The sequence below is a fragment of the Bombus vancouverensis genome, unplaced genomic scaffold (genome assembly GCF_051014615.1).
Source record: "Bombus vancouverensis nearcticus unplaced genomic scaffold, iyBomVanc1_principal scaffold0046, whole genome shotgun sequence".
Lineage (NCBI taxonomy): Eukaryota > Metazoa > Arthropoda > Insecta > Hymenoptera > Apidae > Bombus > Bombus vancouverensis.
Genome location: NW_027468937.1, coordinates 178,065 through 184,817, shown reverse-complemented (window position 1 = coordinate 184,817; position 6,753 = coordinate 178,065). Strand labels below are relative to the sequence as shown.

Here is a 6,753-nt window from a genome sequence, read left to right as displayed (position 1 = left end):
CGTGTTGATTATACAAAATGGCCGCCTGTGAATGTTCCTAGTATATAGTAACATTTTATTAATGTGAAATCTATTATTTATCCGTTAATTATTTGTGACTTTATTTTAATAGTTGACGTACAATTGCAGTGGGAATAATATTATTTTGCATTTATTTAATGTGTGTAATTATTACATGTATTCCGATGCGCACGTGTAAGAGCTATCGTAACAATCCAAGATGGCCGCTAGTGAATGTCTCTAGTAAAAGTGTAGTGACGCGTCCTTAATTTGTTTAATATTGAAATAATTATTCGTCCGTCGCTTATTTTCCTCTATTTTAGCGCAGTTAGAATTTTTAAATGACAATAGTATTGTTTGTGTAATCATTATAATGTGTATATATACTATGTGTTATTTTAATATAATAACATGTGGATTGTGTTATTGTTAATTTTTTTATTTTTATAGAGTGTTCGCTTAATTAATTTAATACTAATATGTGCATAGTGTGTTATTTTAATATAATAACATGTGGATTGTGTTATTGTTAAATTTTATAATTTATCAATAGCACTGTTTTATTGTTGTGTTACAAGTGGTTTATTTTTATAGAGTGTTCGCTTAATTAATTTGATAGTAATATGTGCATAGTTTGTTATTACCAGTTCTATTACGTAACATAACCTTATTTCTCCACGCCAGAATTAATATAATTATGCTATATTAACTAAGTACAATATAATAATTTTTTATCTTAATCGCGGTTGTCGTTGATACTCAGTTAATCAGTTTTGATTAATTCATAACCTATTCCTATATTATTGGCTATTTTCTGTTTCTTTGTTATGCGGTTGTCGTTACCTTGTGCGTGTAATTTGCAGCCTTTACACAGAATAGAGGAGCTAATCTTATACATTGCTAGTTAAAATCTTTATTGTTTATAGGTTCTACAATTCTAATCCTTCATCGCCGAGTCCTTTACTTGGAACGGTTACATGGTGCGCGTTTGGTATCTTCTGGTTCTTCGTTACATGTCTAACACTTATCAAGACTACTTTTATTTATCCTAGAATTGTAAGTATATATATATATATATATGTCGGGTTTACATTAGAATTAGGGTTAGGGGCGTGAAGCGAATCTTCGTTTGGATTACACGTCGTCGTTATGCAATAGAGCATTGGCTAGTGCAAGTACGATTACCATAGAACCGGACAAGTAACCGTGGTAATTAGATACTCGAGAAACTAATGACAATGATCCTAGGTTCAACAACGAATCCGCGGACAACGGGACGGTAGTCGTACGCACTCGCAAAAATCTAAGTCGGATTCTGTGTTAATATTCGCTGACCGTAAGGCGTTAATCTTTTTGTCGATGAGACCGCAAGAGAGAATGACTTTCCGTCCCGGTGATACCTCAGAGGAAAACCATGACGGGGTGTGTCTAAGGACACGAGGTCATCGGATTCGTCGGGGATATCCTACGTTCGGAAAGTAAGGGAAATTGACGTTGCTGCTAATTGGCCAATCTCCATATCGGTAGTTAGAAAAGGATGCTAGCCGCCCTTGCGGGAAGGTTGCTAGTGGGAGACGCCGCTCGTTGAAAAATAGGTCTCTCCTGTCTTCTTGTAACTGGGACAAAGACTGTGTATCTGTTGAAGGATTTTAGGTAACTAGATATTAGTGTTTATAACGGTCCTCGGGCTAGCCGATCACGTACTGCGGAGACGCGTCGGCATCTGGTAAACATCCTGCCCGGAGAATAGGATCTGCGTGTGGCGAGCTACGGGACAGAAACCGTTGCAATGTTTACTGTCACGTGTCGCTACAAATCTTTCTTTTAAGGAGAGCTATAGGGTTACTCAATGCCTTTGTTAGATGGAGAGTTCGTCCCGTTAACCGCGGCTACGTTCGGCGACTAATTGTCGCCTTGAGCCCAAGCTCATTGTCACAAGTCTCAAACAAATACAATTGGGTAGAATGACGGCAAATCGTTTAATTACAACTGTAGATTTTAATTACAATGTTTTTATGGATTTTCCCGAGGTTTCAGAGGGAAGGCACCGGTGTCCTCTTATCTCCGACATATATATAAAACACTATATTTTGTAAATATCTATATAGTAAAATAGTCCGTCCACTATCTTGGTCGCTAAGACCGCTTCGCTAACATCGAATTGTTTTGTTATAATGTCGGAATATTTCCTTGGTTTTCCAGTTTCTTGTTGCTGCCTTGACTGTTTCGGTAGTATCTGGTTCAGTATTCCATAAGTATTCACTTAAGATTGGCAGTAGGCCTCTTGTAACTGCGTTGGCTTTAATGTATATCTTCCGATGTGAGTAACGAGCTTCTTATTATTATCAATTTCTATTCCAAGATGGTTTACAACATTCTTCCCCTTTTTAGGTTATGATTGGTTACCTCGGTATTTATTACCTTCGATATCTTCATACCGTCGTATATTATGTTTTGCAAAGTTGGATCCGTAGCCAATTCTCGTGGAGTTCCTGCATGCACATTTCCTTTAAGGATGATTGGTTGCATACAAACCTCGTTAACTTGTAAGATACCTTTTCTTGTTTGCTAAGACCATTCCGTCGGTGTTGAATCGTTTGTTATAATGTCACTAATTTTTAACTTTCCAATTTTCTCACGTCTTCTTGGTCATTCCAGTAGTATCGACTGCGATTCTTCGTACACATTTACTCCAATTTGGTAGCTGGTTTCTCATCACTGCGTTGACCCTTGTATAAACTTCTTCGATGTGAGTAGTAAATTATCGTTGTCACTCACCTAACCTATCTTAGTTATTTCTTAACTCTTCCTGCACTTATTAACTGATTTTATTTCTTCTTATTAAAGACCGCTGTGTCAACGCTGAGTTATTTCGTTATAATGTCATTAACTTTCTTGATTTTTTCGGTTTTATTTTCCATTAGCGAACTGTAAGTTTGTTGTCGAGCATCAATTATTGATTGTTGTGCTTCGTTTAGTTTAATTGAAATATAATTGTAAATTTTTAATAGTATTATTTTCTTCCATATATATTAAGGCAATTGAAGTTAGTTTATTTATTCGTTTCTGCTGACAGTCGTATACTATGTTCTACGGAGTGGGTCAACAGTTTGTTTCTGCGAAATTCCTGCATGTACGTTTTCTTCTACTATGATTAATTGTGCACTAGGTACTTTTAACTTTCACTGCTTTTAATTATTTTATTGAATTAACATATTGTGTATTTAAATGATGGTTAGAACATAATAATATTCCTTTTTCTTTTACGTTTCTACTATCTGCATGATTCGATAAGCACTGTCACACTTCCTTTGAGTTAGGCACAATATTGTTATAAACATTTAGTAATATTATGTTTTGTATTGAAACAATTGAAGTTAATTCTTCCATTTGTTTCAGTTGGCTGTCATACCTTGTGTTCTATGGATATGGACACATAACCTGACTTCGCATATACACTTCCTTCTACGATGAGTAATTGTTCACGAGGTACTTTCCACTTCCACTGTTTCGTAATTATTTTATTGAATGACACATTTTATAATTAATGGTTAGAACGCACATAATAATTTTCTTTTTCCTTTTAGGTTTGTACTATCTGCATGATTCGATAAGCAGTGTCACACTTCCTTTGCTTCAGGCACAATATTGTTATAAACATTTAGTAGTATTATGTTTTGTATCGGAACAATTAAAGTTAATTCCTACATTTGTTTCAGCTGGCTGTCGTAGATTATGTTCTACGGATATGGACACATAACCTGTCTTCGCACATACACTTCCTTCTACGATGAGTAATTGTTCACGAGGTATTTTCCACTTCCACTGTTTTGTAATTATTTTATTGAATTACACATTTTATATTTAAGTAATAGAGCACGCATAGTAATTTTCCTTTTTCCCTTTAGGTTACCACTATCTGCAGTATTCGACAAGCAGTGTTGTTCCATATACTACCGCACTCCGTTGTCTCTTGAAATCGTTCTTGTGGTCTGTTTCGATTGTGTTAGTTTTAACTTGTTCGAGTGTATTGTTTGTTGAATCCCTTTTACTTTAATCTTGACGTTTCGTGTGTAGATTCTGACAATAGTGCCTGGTTTATTGAAGTGTGTTAATATGCCTAGGTGTTTTATATATTTTATATCTAGTTGTATATAAGATATATTTTGTTTATTGTGGTTTTGTATGTCCATATTTGCTGTATATTAAATTGCTTGATATTTCCTGTTTGTTATAAAGGTGTGTATTCCTATCGTTCCATTCCTTTTTCCTTTCCTTTGAATTATTCATAAAGTTATTACGAGATTTGATTAAATTGTCGAATTGTAGGTTATCCTGATTGAATATAGTATTATGTCGTGATTTATTAATTAATTTGCGAGTCACTTTTGGTTAATTGGTTCTTCATAGTTTATCCTTAGTCGAATTATGAAATTATAGGTTATGTTGTACTCTTTATATTTACTATTTCGTTAGAGTACCTATTTTAACTTTATTATCTCTTATTTGCCCTCGTATACTAATTCTCTATATATGACTACATTTAATTAAACTTTTATTTAAACAATTTCCATTTTCGTTGTATCGTGTGTTCGTTTTGGATATTCGAATTGTCGCTCGCGTTATTTGTATATTGCGTTTTTCCGTTTTTCGGTACGGCACGTGCGTAGCGCGGGACGTGACACCCCCCCTCTCGGGGTTCAAATTTCCGAAGGAAATTTGACTGATCGCATCCCTGAGCTCGTTCGGAGCGGATGTAGTGACTGTTGGTAGTTGCTTTACTATAATGGTCGGTGTGATTGATATTCCTTGTAATCCTGATAATATCGAATTCATCAATCGTTGGAACGTGTTGGTGCGTTTTTCAATATATCTGTTCCCTCCAGCGTCTCGCCTGGAAGATGAAATCTGTCTTGATTTTTCTGTATTAGTGCTTCAACGTTTCTTCTTTCTTCTATGTTTAAATGTTCCAGTCGCAACAATTCCATTATTTTGTCGAACCTTGTTTCTTTAGATACTGAAATATTGTTGCACGTAGTATGAGAGAGCGAAGTGGGAATTATAAATTCTTTAATTACCATTGTAGGTATGGTAAATTTGTAATCCCTCAATGTGGTATTAATTACTTTTAGATAACCCCGTCTCTTATGGTTTCTCACAACCGCGTTTCCGAAATAGACTCCCTTAATCTGTTCAATTTTGGGAATAAATCCCTCGTTTGCCTCCGGATTTGCAATATTTATTGTACGTGGTACCGAACTTCGTTTCAGCACAATTATTGTATCGAACGGGATGTAAATACTTCCCCATTTAATATGTTTTTGCTCGTAATGCAGACGAGCTTTGCATCCTGCAAAAATTCGGATCCTAAGATTCCGTTTTGATCGATCAGCAATGATTCATCAAGTACATGAAAAGTAACTGAATGGCCCGCAACCTGTATTATTGTCTGCCCTAGGGTGACCAGATTCTTTGCCGAAATTCCTCGAAATTCAATTGATTCTTGCTCGTTGATGGTTGCTGAATCGGGTAAGGCAGGTTTCTTGATGATATTGATTTCTGATCCGGAGTCTAAAAGTAAATATGTTTTAGTTTTTAAATCTGGGGAGACTATTCGTGCAGTTGGAGTATTTGGGGAATCGTTTGGGTTTATATATTCGTTTCCCTTGCAAGCTACTAAACTTTGTAATATTTGCTTCATGACTTCCATGTATCCAATTACTATTTTCTTCCCTTTCTTCATTTTAGTTTTTATTTTACGCCAAGACGCAAGTTTACTGACACCGATCCAATTATCCAATTGCTTGCCAATAGCATTCAAAATACAAATTTTTGAAAGTACCGCAGCCATGTTAACCCAAAAATATTTTGTATATAGTATAGTGTGATACCATCTATATTTTCCTGGGGGAATCATAAGATCGGCACTACCTACTATGTTACCTACGTCAAATATTAGATGTAGTAACCAATAAAGTATTTTTAATCCAATTATAATCCAATGGCTAGCGTATTTATTCAAGTTTTTATATATATCTTCAACTGGTGATTCCCTATGTTCTCCCTTTTGATGTCTTTGAGCTTGTTGAACTTGCGTTTCTTCAGCTTGAAAATGTTTAGAATCCTTTTCCTTAGTTACCCTTTTTTCTTCTTTATTTACTTTATTCACAACACCTTGATTTTTCTCTACCTTTTCAGGATGAATAGCTTCACTGGAAGTGCTTATTATAATTAAATTATTATTTATTTGTATGGAAGGTTTAGGAATATTTTCGGTAGATTTAGAATTATTCTTTGAATTTTTATTGCAAACCTTTTTGCTTATAGATTCTGTTTTGGATTTAAGGATAGCTATATTTTTATTCTCTATAGTGTGATCTTCCTTGCAATTTAATGATTTGGCTTTGAGTTCGATAAAGTTACCTTCTGATGGTTTTATAGAAGTTTTTGAGTAAGATACACTCGCTATCTCTTTTTCTATTATGGTTGAAATATTCACGAAATTTGTGGAGTCTTGCTTTTGTATCTTTGCCAAGTCGAACGTGGAGAGGCACTTCGCACTTCCCAGCGGGTCCAATATCTCCGTGATATTAGGCAGTGGATAAGCGTTGCCTATCGTCTCGTCGTTCAATTTCCTAGTTTCTGCTTCATTGTTTAACGTGACATTATTCCTTATCACAGCAACGGAATGGTGTTTGCATTGAAAAGTTGATTAGTTGAAATGGTCAGCATCTCTCTTTTGATTTATATCTC

The 6,753-nt window shown here is 35.1% G+C and overlaps 1 long non-coding RNA gene across 8 annotated transcripts; it reads left to right on the top strand.

Moving 5' to 3' along the window:
* The first annotated feature begins 218 nt into the window (after positions 1-218).
* On the top strand, positions 219-4,033 carry LOC143304686 (uncharacterized). Of its 8 annotated transcripts, XR_013061344.1 has the most exons (6): positions 2,228-2,320; positions 2,392-2,546; positions 2,659-2,749; positions 3,400-3,489; positions 3,720-3,809; positions 3,909-4,033. It is a non-coding gene; the product is annotated as an uncharacterized LOC143304686 (long non-coding RNA). The 8 variants fall into 8 exon arrangements; XR_013061343.1 differs by having other exon boundaries at positions 2,306-2,546; XR_013061348.1 differs by lacking the exons at positions 2,228-2,320; positions 2,392-2,546; positions 2,659-2,749 and adding an exon at positions 219-249.
* Positions 4,034-6,753: the final 2,720 nt, after the last annotated feature.